Genomic DNA, 12,894 nt, shown 5'->3' with positions numbered 1-12,894 from the left:
GGACCACCACCGTTCGGTGCTCTCTACTATCCGTGACAGAGATAGCGCTTGCAGAGACACACCCGTCCCGTGACCACCCAGCCGCCCTCTACCCGTTCCCTCCCTCCGAGAAGAACACTCCCCTTATGCGCGCCCGTACCTTTCGGAGCCACACTTCTCCTGGTGAAGTGTGGCTGGGCGGAGCGTGGTTCCGTTGGCCTCCCGGCGTCTCCTGCAGCGATCTGTTGGCGAATCCTGCTCCGGTCTCTGGTGACGGCAATTCGGCTCCGGTCTCCTCGCGTCCACCGGCGAACTCCTCAGCCACTTCCTGCTCTGTTCCGGCGTTTGCGCTGTTCCACTCGAACTCTTGCGCTATCAGCACCGTCGAAGTCACGGATTGGTCAGCCGGGGATGACGTCGTAGACGTTGCTCTCGCTTCCGGGGAACTCCAAGCGGCCGCAGAGGGGGCGTGGCTGTCCTGCACTCGCCGAGGCGGAAAGGAGATGGGACAGTGGTCAGTTTCGGACTCGTGGCAGGTAGGGACCCCCTGACAGCCTCCCTTCCCTGGTCCCGCACACTAGGAAGCATTGGCAAGAACTGGCTCCTTGTCAGTGCTGGCAAGAGTGTTTCCATCAGGAAACATGCCAGAGGTTTTTCCTCCTCCAGCTTCACCTTGTATGTCTCTGCCGCCCCCTTTATGACTTGGTTGTACATTCCAATGTCATCTGGCAGCGAAGGCTTCGAAGGGTAGGACTCTACGACCTCTTCCGGCGACTCTACATCGAGATCCTGCCATGGAAGATCTTGGGACTCTGAAAATGTCGAGGCCTGGTACGATTCTTCTTCCTCCTCGCCATAGTAATACAGGTCTTCTTCTACCTGCTCTTCAGCGGGTTCGGCGGCTGGAGTTCCTCTGTGCCGCTCTCGGCTTCGACCTCGAGCACGGGTTTCAATGGGATCATGTATGGGCTCATTTTGTTGTCGAAATCCTTCTTTCTCTGGAGAATACTTGCCATTTAGACCTCGAGTTTTCTTTTCCTGTCCAGCTCGGACGCTTGTTCGGCATCGAGATTCTCCGGCCTCCGTTTCGAGGTCGTCGACTTCGACGATGTCGCGGTCGTGGGCTTGGTCGATGGGCCTTGCTTATGGGATTCTTGCCTTGATGTCGAGTGTTCCTTTTTTGGAACCCCTTTCGACAGCCTTGCCTTTTCCAGGCTTTTCGCCGGCTAGGAGTTATTAGCCAAGGATCCACTGGGCTGTTTTTTTTGGGTGCAGCTGCTAGCGCGAAGACTTCGACTGCAGTGTCCCTTTTTGGGAGGATTTGGAATCATTTCTTTCAGTGTCCGTCGAGGGTTTAGGGGTCGACGACGCTCTTACCTCCTTCCTGTTACGAACCTCGACGTCCGTCGATTCTTCTGGCTCTTCGGCGATGTAATCCTCTTCTTCACTGGAGAGGCCCAAGTCTTGGAGCAATGGAGGTGCTTCTTCTCCCTGCATGGCGTGCTTCGCCATCCGCTGTCTCTCTCACCCTAAAGGTTTTAGGTGTGAAGACCGGGCTTGCGTTGCAGTCCTCGCTTCGGTGGAAGGCAGAAGTTGCAGACTGGATGCTGGTCCTTCGGCACGTACTTGTGTCTGGAGTTTTCTCAAAATTTGAACAGTGTTTTGTCCATCACGGTGCTCAGGGGGCCACCTGTGAGCGCATAGTCCGTGGTCGACGAAGCATTGGTTCTTCTCCTTTTTCGTCATCCCTGTTAATTGACTGGTTCTCTGGTCACTGTAAGTTTTCCTAGTGATTTTCGTAGATTTTCTGTGGATTCTGCCTCCAAAGTTCTGGAGCTCCTTCGTTGACTATCCAAACCCAACGGCGAAAAAAAGAATCTGAAGATGGTGACCACAGGAGGGAGCTTCCACCGAAAGCATGCCGACGTCACAGAGGACACCAAATGGTGGTACGTCGACGCCCACCCTACCCGGGCCGAAAAGAAAATACAACAATTCCGGACCCAACCACGAGATGGCGGAATAATGCACAGCATATTGAATCCAGAAAGATTCACGCTGCAAACCACTATATATATATATATATATATATATATATATATATATATATATATATATATATATATATATCCACTGCAATCCACTCCACACGAAGAGGTAGAGGCCACTCGGGGGAAATGTCGGGAAATCTTTATTGAGATCAGCTCACGCATAATGCATTTCGGCCATTCAGGCCTTTTTCAAATGCCGCTGTCTTCAAGGCATAACTCCACCCCCACCTTTTACTTGCCAAAAGTCTCCCCCATTGGCGGAAGTCCGCTGACCAATGGTCACTGCTTGCAGCTATACTGTAGTACTGGACAGTACTACAGTTCCCAGGATGCCGTATTTCCAGGTGAGTGTAGCTTGGGGGGGACCGATAGAAAAATAAAACCTCTGTGGGTGCTGGCAATATTGAAAGGTGCAGAGTTTAAAATTCGGAGTCCTTGTCACGGTGATTAAAAGATTTCCCTCACGTCCCCTTCAACGTTCCAGCCGATTCCTGCGTGTGCCTGCTGGGCAGAAAGTCAGTGCTTCAGTGAACCTGACTTAAACATACAGTTACAATCCGCTGTCCGCAGCTGCCCAGGCAAGGCTTGCAGTTCCTGGCGGGCCGGAGTTGTGTCAATAACTTGACAGAGACGAAGAGCTGCTGCCGCAGAAGGTGCCAGTAACACTCCAGCCTCTTGAGGGAACGGGGCCTCCAACGCGCCTCTGGAAAGCGCGACAATATCCACTGCAATCCACTCCACAGGAAGAGGTAGAGGCCACTCGGGGGAAATGTCGGGAAATCTTTATTGAGATCAGCTCACGCATAATGGATTTCGGCCATTCAGGCCTTTTTCAAATGCCGCTGTCTTCAAGGCATAACTCCACCCCCACCTTTTACTTGCCAAAAGTCTCCCCCATTGGCGGAAGTCCGCTGACCAATGGTCACTGCTTGCAGCTATACTGTAGTACTGGACAGTACTACAGTTCCCAGGATGCCGTATTTCCAGGTGAGTGTAGCTTGGGGGGGACCGATAGAAAAATAAAACCTCTGTGGGTGCTGGCAATATTGAAAGGTGCAGAGTTTAAAATTCGGAGTCCTTGTCACGGTGATTAAAAGATTTCCCTCAGGTCCCCTTCAACGTTCCAGCCGATTCCTGCGTGTGCCTGCTGGGCAGAAAGTCAGTGCTTCAGTGAACCTGACTTAAACATACAGTTACAATCCGCTGTCCGCAGCTGCCCAGGCAAGGCTTGCAGTTCCTGGCGGGCCGGAGTTGTGTCAATAACTTGACAGAGACGAAGAGCTGCTGCCGCAGAAGGTGCCAGTAACACTCCAGCCTCTTGAGGGAACGGGGCCTCCAACGCGCCTCTGGCAAGCGCGACAATATCCACTGCAATCCACTCCACACGGGTGACCAAGAGGTAGGCTTACCTCGAAACGCGTAGGGGCTGTTCTTTTTTCGCTAAATAAACCTTGAGCACTGATCATTTAATTTGGGCCTCGACTCTGGTATCTTATGTATAAGAGGGCTACACCAGGTATTTCGACATATAAAGGTTTGGCGATCCTGTCGAGCGCCCGCCGTGCAAGCGGCAGAAGCACGCCGCTTTTTCATATATATATATATATATATATTCACTGAAAAAACCATAGGTTATAGACCATATATAGTTAGGAATTAGCATTTACAAAACCTTGAAAATTCACTGAAAAAACCATAGGTTATAGACCATATATAGTTAGGAATTAGCATTTACAAAACCTTATTTTACTCACACAAAACCATTGAAATTCCATATATAGTTAGGTGCACTAACTATATATCGCGCACCCGCAATCCACTTTTGATGATGTCACATATTACATCATTCATGACATGGTCAGTGACATCACTGATGACATCACTGATGACATCTCAAATGACATCACTGATGACATCACTGATGACATCACTGATGACATCATCCATTGACTGTGTGTTTCTGTAAAGTTTAAATATGTTTTACATATTGAAAAATGAGTAGATGTAGAAGTGCCTAAATAAAAGATTTAGTAGGTGCGTGACTGACTTTATGAATGAGTAAGTGATTAAATGTGTCTCACTGAGTGCATGGGTTAGTGACTAAACTGTCTTAATTTGTGCATCATTATGTCTGTTGTTCTGTAAAGTGCTGCATGTGTTGATCAGTAGCTATATGAGTAACTATATGGGTTATTGATTGATTGTCCAAGTATTTGTATGGGAGACTGAGTGTGTGTGTGGCTGGCTGGGAGATGTCTGACTCTGTGCAGATCAATGTGTTCTTGTATCAATGATTGTATAAGAGAGTAAGTACGTGTTAGTATATGTTTGAAAATGTAAGGTACTCTATGTTTAACTGTATAGATTAGAAAATGGAAGTGTGATTGATTCTTTACAGGACTGACTAGGTGTGTGAGTAACTCCATGGATCAGTGGCAGAGTGTGAGTGTCTGTATAGGTGTATGAGTGCATATGATAGTGTTATAAAGATGAGTGATTGTATGTATGAATGATTGTATGGGTGAATGAGTGAATGTGTGTGTAGACGTAGGAATCAGTGAGTGCGTATGTAGTAACTAGTATTGGTGTGTCAATGGTTTAAAAAAATTATATTCTGTATTTAACACTGGGTGTAACAGAGGTTATATTAAAGTGTGAGGAGATGCATTGTATTGTCACATGAATGATATCATCAGTGATGTGACCATTGATGTCAAATGAGATGTCATCAGTGATGTCATTTGAGATGTCATCAGTGATGTCATTTGAGATGTCATCAGTGATGTCATCAGGGATGTCATTTGAGATGTTATCAGTGATGTCATCAGTGATGTCATCAGTGATGTCATCAGTGATGTCACTGACCATGTCCTGAATGATGTAATATGTGACATCATCAGCAGTGGATTGCGGGTGCGCGATATATAGTTAGTGCAACTAACTATATATGGAATTTCAATGGTTTTGTGTGAGTAAAATAAGGTTTTGTAAATGCTAATTCCTAACTATATATGGTCTATAACCTATGGTTTTTTCAGTGAATTTTCAAGGTTTTGTAAATGCTAATTCCTAACTATATATGGTCTATAACCTATGGTTTTTTCAGTGAATTTCATAGGTTTTTTAATAGCAAATTTTTATAGTTTTTAAAAATAATACATTTTAAATCGAATTTTATATTGTATCATTTTTTTTTTTTATTCTTTTTGGTGCGCTCCCGGGGCGCGGACCAGTGAACGCACGGGTAAGCGCAATCTTGCGACGCGCACCAGGGCGCGTACTGATAAGCGCCCCGATAGCGCTATTGCCGCGAACGAAAACAACATCGTGACGTATTGCGTAGCCGCCACGCCTTGCGTCATAAGCGCGTATCGCGTAGCCGCGAGATGCGTCTTATGACGCACCGCGTAAGCGCACCCGGAAGCGCATACGATCGCGCAACGTAAACGCCCTGATGCGCTTACGAAACACGCCTCGGGACGCGCCCCGGGGCGCGTAGCGTAAGCGCGTCAAACCATGTGACTTTAAAATAACACTTTTCATTGGTTCATAACTTTTTTTTTTTCAAATTGTGTGAAACCCACCCATTTCTCTCACTATTGCTTTGTACTTGGAGAGAGCAAGAGCTGTTCTGTGTACTTTGTTCATCTCCTACTTTTCTGATCTACAGCAATGGCTGCAAGAGAGTCATCCAGCAGTGATTCCGACGGATTTTTAGATGAGGACCCTCCTCAGCAGAAGAAAAAAAAACATTTCATCTGGAAATTTTATGACATCCCTGAAGGGCAAAAAAAAGTCAACGCTCCAAAAGTAACCTGCAAAATATGTGGTAGTACTTTATCCAGAGGCAATCCTCTGAAAAAATATAGTTTTGGAAATGCTAATTTAATCAGGCATGTGAAAAGAAGACACCCTAACAACTTTGCCAGGGAGAGTGTCAGAGAGCTGGCACGGAATTTACCCACAGATGGCGGCAGCACCTCCACTGGTGGAGCAACACCTTCGGGACCACCCCGTGGAAGAATGGTCCCTAACATTCAGCCGGTGTTTGCAGGCATCAAATTTCTGTGCACAGAGTGTGACGAACTGCTCTGCTATGGGGAGCAGAGTGTTGAACTTATTGCCATGAAGAAACAGCAACACCGCTGCCCTGCCAGTCCCTAAATTTTCACATTTTTTTGCTCCTGTTGAGCAGTTTTGGAATCCCTGTTTTTGTTTTTCCCCTGACAAAAATCCCCAAAAAATATAAAATCGTTTTAAAAAGTCTAAAAAAATATAAAACAACAAAAACAAAAAAAAGTTCTTTTCAGAACTACCTCCAATTTATAAAAAAAATGCTATTTTTTTTTTTAAAATAGTGTCATTTTTTATCTCCATGGTACGCTCCCCCGTACGTTCCCCGGTGCGCGTACCGGGCGCTCCCCCCGCGAAAATCGAATTTTTAAATTTTTTTTTTTTTACCCGCGGGACCCTTTTATGGCCCCCACATCAAACCTAGGGGGTCAGGGGGGCTCTACCCTGCCCCCTTTTGGTCATTTCCCCCTTTGATTTTTGCCACCTCTTGTGTCTCAATCCTACCGAGACACAAGATGGCGGCCGCTGCGGACTGTTTAGAATGTTTACAGACACCCGAGAACCAATCAGCTTGCCGTGCGCAAGTCGCGTGGCGCGCCCGGAGCGCTCCCAGGTACGGGCACCGGGGCGCGGCTCTAGATATATATCTTTTTTCAAACCTAATTTACTCAAAATTCACAGGAGCACATATCTTGAGACCTAGCAAAGGCACATCGGGCAAACAATATCTACAATTTTGCCAAGTTTCGTGGAAATCCTTACAGCCGTTCGGGCTAAAAGTGAGGCCAACCGCCCTATGGAAATTAACATGGGAAAAACACGTTTTGGGACCCCCCTTTTTTCTCAGCCCCCCCTTGACAAACCCCCCCCAAATTTTCAGTTGCTGCTCAGAAACAAAATGTTCAATTTTCCTGAAAATTTCAGCCAATTCCGTCCACAAACGCCAAAGTTATTAGACATAGAATTTTCAAAAATCCCATAGAGAAAAAATCCTAACTATATATACCTACTGGCGACCGCCAGTAGGTAATATATATATATATATATATATATATATATATATATACTATTATTATAAAGAGAGAGCTGAAACCTTTGAGGCGGGTAAACTCAAGAAGTACAGCACCTGTCACAACACCCAATACAGCATTGTAAAGGGGAGTTGCAGCAGATGGACATAGGCTATACAGCTGCCCACCATATACAATAAAAAGGTCAAAGTACCTTACGGGTAAAGTAGTCCCTTGTGGGCGTTGGCATTGTGCTGTCAGCGATGGGCGTGCAGCGTTGTAAGAGGGGGCGCGGCATTCACTGTGCGCGCACATTCACGATACGTCGTTTGTGGGCGTGCAGCGTTGTCAGAGGGGGCGCGGCATTGACTGTGCGTGCCCATTCACGAACCGTCGTTTGTGGCCGTGCAGCGTTGTCACAGGGGGCGCGGCATTGACTGTGCGTGCCCATTCACGATACATCATTTGTGGGCGTGCAGCGTTGTCAGCGCGGCTTTCCAAGCGCGCCATTGACTCGGCGGAGGCGTCTCCAAACAACAAGGTGCACCGCATTCACGGAACTTCCCATTGAGGCGAAATTACTGCTATATGGTAAGGAGAACACATCACGGACAACGTGCAGTGTTGTCAGCGCGGCTTTACAAGCGCGGCATTCACTCGGCAGAGGCGTCTCCAAACAACAAGGTGCGCCGCATTCACAGACCTTCCCATTGAGGCGGAATATTCACAGACCTTCCCATTGAGGCGGAATTACTGCTATATGGGAAGGAGAACACATCCCGGACAACGTCGGGACGGGCTGCTAGTATATATATATATATACACACACACACACACACACACACACACATATTTATTAAGTATTAATTAACAGTCTCATCCTGTTACTTAGCACATGAGTAATAACTCACACAGAATATAATAAAAAGACAATTAAGCATGTTAATAGCAGCAAAAATATAATGAACAGTTCTAACATAATTGGAATGTTACTAGCAGAACCACCCTAAAGCTACTTCTATGAGCTATAACATGAGAGCATGGGATAGATAACTTGCCTCTAGAGTTTCTTGGGGCCCAGAATTGCATACCTGTTCACAGCAGATAAGCTGTGATTATCAGACTTCTACCAGGAGGGAGTGTTCCTCTGGAAGGAAAAAACGCAATCAATTGAGCTCAGCTACCTTCGCTACTGTATCAACTCTTGGCATAAGATTGAATGCTATGGAAGTCTGGCAGGATCTCTTTTGATAATCTGGGGAGAAGGCCTCTCAGATTCAATGGTCTATCCAAGGGGGTTTATATAGGGATGACTTATGACATTTAGCCTACATTGGGGAACTTTCCAATAATCAAAGCTATAACCAGCCAAAAACAGCATCATGAAAATATGGTTACTGGAAAGACGTGTATTTCACATGTCTACTGTCAGCCCTTGAAACGTAGACATTCAAGTCATTTTTTAAATGAAATAACACTTTCACAAGTTAATGGCAGTAAATCCGAGATCTTGTTGGTGGGTAAAGATACTTATTTGTGGAGTGAGCATTGGTGGCTATCCACTCTGGGTTTTCCGCATGTCCCAAAGCAGACAGTCAAAAATCTTGGAGTATGGGTGGACACCGCTCTGACTTTCCAGGCTCAAACAAAAGCGGCAGCCGGGGTCTGCCTTGGGCTCCTACTTGGTCTCAAACCACTGTTTTTTTCGATCCTACCATCCGTCAGGTGATCATCCAGGCCACTGTACTATCTAGGCTGGATTATGCTAGTTCCCTATAACTAGGGGCAAATAGAGCAGAAATACTTCGGCTACAAAGGGCACAAAATGCTGCGGTCTGGATGCCGAGAACCTGCTCCACCTCTGACTCTATCTGCAGACTACATTGGCTCCCAGTGGAGAAACGTATGCAGTTCAAAACTCTCTGTATCTCTCATAGAATCATGAATCTCCAATCTCCCGATATTTTATCCAATCTCCTTACGCCCTACATACCCACCCGCCAGCTGCACTTTATTGGTCAGCACCTGGCGGTCGTTCCTTGGGTCAAGAGAGCACAGACAGGAGGGTGCTTCTTTTGGGCTCACGCTCCGAAGCTTTGGGATTCCCTCCCTGTAAGATTTAGAGGTATCCAAAACCACGTGTTATTCTGTAATGCCATAAAAACCTATCTTTTTTTTACATAATTGGTACCTCTGTGCGTTTCTCGGTCTGCCTATGCCAGTTGCATCTCTCAGCGCTGGGACACCCATTTGCTGGGGCAGCTGTGTGCTCTATACAATTTATAACATAACATAACAATTTCACAAGTTTTGAAAAAAATAATGACATGAGAATGTGGACCAAAGGCAAAAAGGGCAACTTAACAAAATTAAGTTCAACTTTGGAGGCTTACGATAATACAAGTGGAGCTAAGTTGAAGCCACAGTATACATATCTAAATGGATGAAAATACACACTCCTAACAAACACAATAGTTATGAATGAGTCCCAATTTGGAAATTGTTATAAATGCCATTATTATAGTTGGGCAGTGTCAATAATGTCACAAGTGTCCAGGTACTGCAAAAGTGGGACTGGCCTGTGGTATCTGCAGATCAGTGAAGAATTCTAACGTCTCACCTCAAAATGACAGTATCAAATAGTGTGGTCGCGGCAGTAAACAATTTTTCTGTACAAAATAAATAATAGTAGCAAAAACACAACATAATTTCGGTGTGGCATGTATCCACTTAAGTTGTTTTATAGCAAATAGAGAGTATCTGATGCTGTGTGATACTGTACTTATTGACCCAGGTTAGGTAGTATATACGGGTTACCCCCTTTATATACAATCACCTCAAAATGATGTGTCATTGAGTCAGATTATTATAGTGGATTTTCATCCAGGAAGGAAATTCTCTGTGCTTTCTCAATATCTCTTCAATTGTCTGGGAAATGCCCCCCAATTGGCACTGATAGGTGGGTCCTCTCGTGTCAAATGCAGGAAAGCCCTAGAATCACTTGAGTACCTCACGCAGCGTGGGGACATACTTGACTTGGGTCAATTCTATGTAGGAGCTTTGGAGAGCTGTAAATTCTATTTAAGATTTTGAAGTGCAGCAACTTGTGTCTGTAGTTCATAGAAATAAGCAGAGATGTGCACAGCAATATTTCCAAATGCCAACCACCACTAATTTAAATTGTGCTCCCATTTTTATAGGGCTGAGTATTGGTCACTGGAATACAATAGGTATATATAACTTATATGTTTGAAAGACCCAGTCATATTTAGTCTGTATCATAATGAGTTTCATGAGCTGGGGAAACTCTGGCAGTTCATCAGGGAACGAGGGTCAATAAACTGACAAAGCATGTCAGATCATAAAAATGTGAATCTATCTGGGGCTTTTTTCTGCTACCTCAAAACTGATCTAGCATCAAGAAGATGGCACTATGAAAAATCTACCCAATTTGGGTGACTCATGCCTTACTCCCCTGTCTATAGAAGGGAGGGGCATGGGTTTATTAGAGAGTTTAAGAGCTGGTGAGTAGAACAGCTCACCCCGCACCTTCAGCTACAGGCCAAGTCAACCAGTTTGTACATCGCACCATGTGTATTAAGTGGATAGGTTTAGGTAACCTAACTGCAGTTGAACTTCTCTTTTTCAATTGGTCACATAGTAGGAACTGAGTAGCATGGAAGTATTATTCTTGGTCTGGGACCAAAAAATTCACCATTTTCGTACAGTGATGTAAGAGTATTCTACTTCAACCTTGGTATTTACAACCCCATATTACTGATTAATAGTGATATTAGCGTGGCAAAGAATCTTTGGGGAGTACACTCTTTTTTAGAAGAGCAAGTCTGCCCACCATGAACAATGGGAACCTTATCCATCTTTCTATTTGCTCTGCCATTTTGGTCATTGCGGGGACATAGTTGGACTGTACCAGTGTCAGTCTGTCCATACGTTTACAAATACCCAAATATCAGACCAACTCTTCATGCCATTTGGGTGGGTATTCAACCATATTTGGTTTCCTGAAATAATGCAGATACCCATCAGTCCACCATATATAATAATTTCTCTTAGTAGAGCTGCAAGGTTAGTTTCAGCCTCTTTAATCAATCACATAATGTTGTCTGAGTATGAGGGCAACACATGTTTTAGCAGAAATCCAGTTCCCTTGTGTGAGTGACTTTCTCCTAGCCAAGTAGAAAGGGGCTCAAATTCTAAAGCAAAAAGAAAAGGGGAGAGGGGACACCCTTGTCTTGTTCATTTATAGACTGGAAAGAATTGAGAGATGTATCTATTAATATGCACAAATACCGTGGGCTCAGTGTACAGTAATTTGATGTGATTTATAATATTGCATCTAATGCCCAATCTGTGCAATCAAATTCTTTTTTTTCATCAAGGAGTACCAATATAGCACTGACCTCAATCCTGCTCTGGTGCACCAGCGCAAAGAAAGCTATTACAATTGTTTAATATACCCCTCGTAGTTATAAACTCAAAATGTTCAGATAGAGCCAAACTTTTTACTAGGGGGTTTAGGAGATTTGCTATTACTATAATGATTTTGTTATCTAAGCTCACTAGAGAGGGATCTATAGGATTTACAGCAGTGAGAATTGCTTCTCTAATATTCAGTGACCGTATGCTTCAATATATAGCTTCCTGGTACAAGTATGTCAGTCTTGTGCCAAGATTGTATTATATTATTTGTAGAACTCAGCTTTGTGTCCATTGGAACCTGGAGGCTTTCCGCCATGTATACTCTCAATGGCTGCTGAAATGTCCTGCACCACTATGGGTTACACCAAAAATAAACATATACCACCCTGTATCCAGGACAGTGCTGTAACGTCCGAATATTGCTCAATTGGTGATTTGTTGTGCATATAAGTCTGCATAGTATGACCTGAATGCCTCTAGAATATGTACATTCCCTCCTATTAGCTCACCAGAATCAATTCTCAGGGAGTGGACCTGTGTTTGCTTCTAGTCATATTTTAGTAGAAATGCTAAAGCCCTACTGAGTCTCTTCCCTTCACCATACCTCTATGTTACTGCTTAGTGACTTAGGAATTACACACTCTGTCTGCTTGTTCGCTACAGGGGATCAAAGTTTCCTTTAATGCACGAGGAGCTTCTGGTTATGTTCTTTAGCACATTTATCTTCCACCTCCATTAACGTTTGTTCTAGCTTCTCTAATTATGTTCTTACTGCTGGCCAATCATTTACCACTAATAAACAGCCCACATGTTTTCCAGACCACAGACAGCAGGACTATAGAACCTATATTGATGTCAACTCAACTATGGACATTTGCATCTCAGCTCGAAATGAAGCATCTTTAAGGACTCCTGACGGGAAGTGCCACATTCTAAAATAAGCATCAGCTCTGGAAACACCAGTGTTAGTAACAATGAACTAAACTATGATACAACAGCGTGCACAGTAAGTATAATATATCAGAATATCCTCTGATGCAAATCTATCTAAAATCTATGTGAGAATGTCTGCTGTGCATTGTATAATAATAGGAGTAAGCGGAGTCTCCTTCTTGTTCATATGCCAGATGGCATGCAGGCCGTCCATGTTGAGCAAGTTTGTGGAGTGGGAGTGGACCAACCTGTGCGGTTTATCCCTGTCTGTTGTAGGGTGTATGGCTAGATTAAAATCTCCTCCTCATATAATATTTCGCCCATCTATGGTCCACGGCCACAATTTTAAAAAAAATTGTGGAGAGAGTAAATTAGGGTCATAGGTAGAAAGTAAAGTCAAGGGGGAA

At 44.6% G+C, this 12,894-nt stretch overlaps 1 protein-coding gene across 21 annotated transcripts in view; it reads right to left on the bottom strand.

Annotated features, from left to right (window-relative positions):
* Nucleotides 1-12,894, bottom strand: part of PPIP5K1 (diphosphoinositol pentakisphosphate kinase 1) — a 1,366,868-nt gene that overhangs the window by 618,152 nt on the left and 735,822 nt on the right. The gene's annotated exons all lie outside the window — the stretch shown is intronic.

The sequence above is a fragment of the Lissotriton helveticus genome, chromosome 3_1 (genome assembly GCF_964261635.1).
Source record: "Lissotriton helveticus chromosome 3_1, aLisHel1.1, whole genome shotgun sequence".
Lineage (NCBI taxonomy): Eukaryota > Metazoa > Chordata > Amphibia > Caudata > Salamandridae > Lissotriton > Lissotriton helveticus.
Note: the sequence above shows the minus strand (reverse complement) of the source record. Positions and strands in the feature narration are given on the sequence as shown.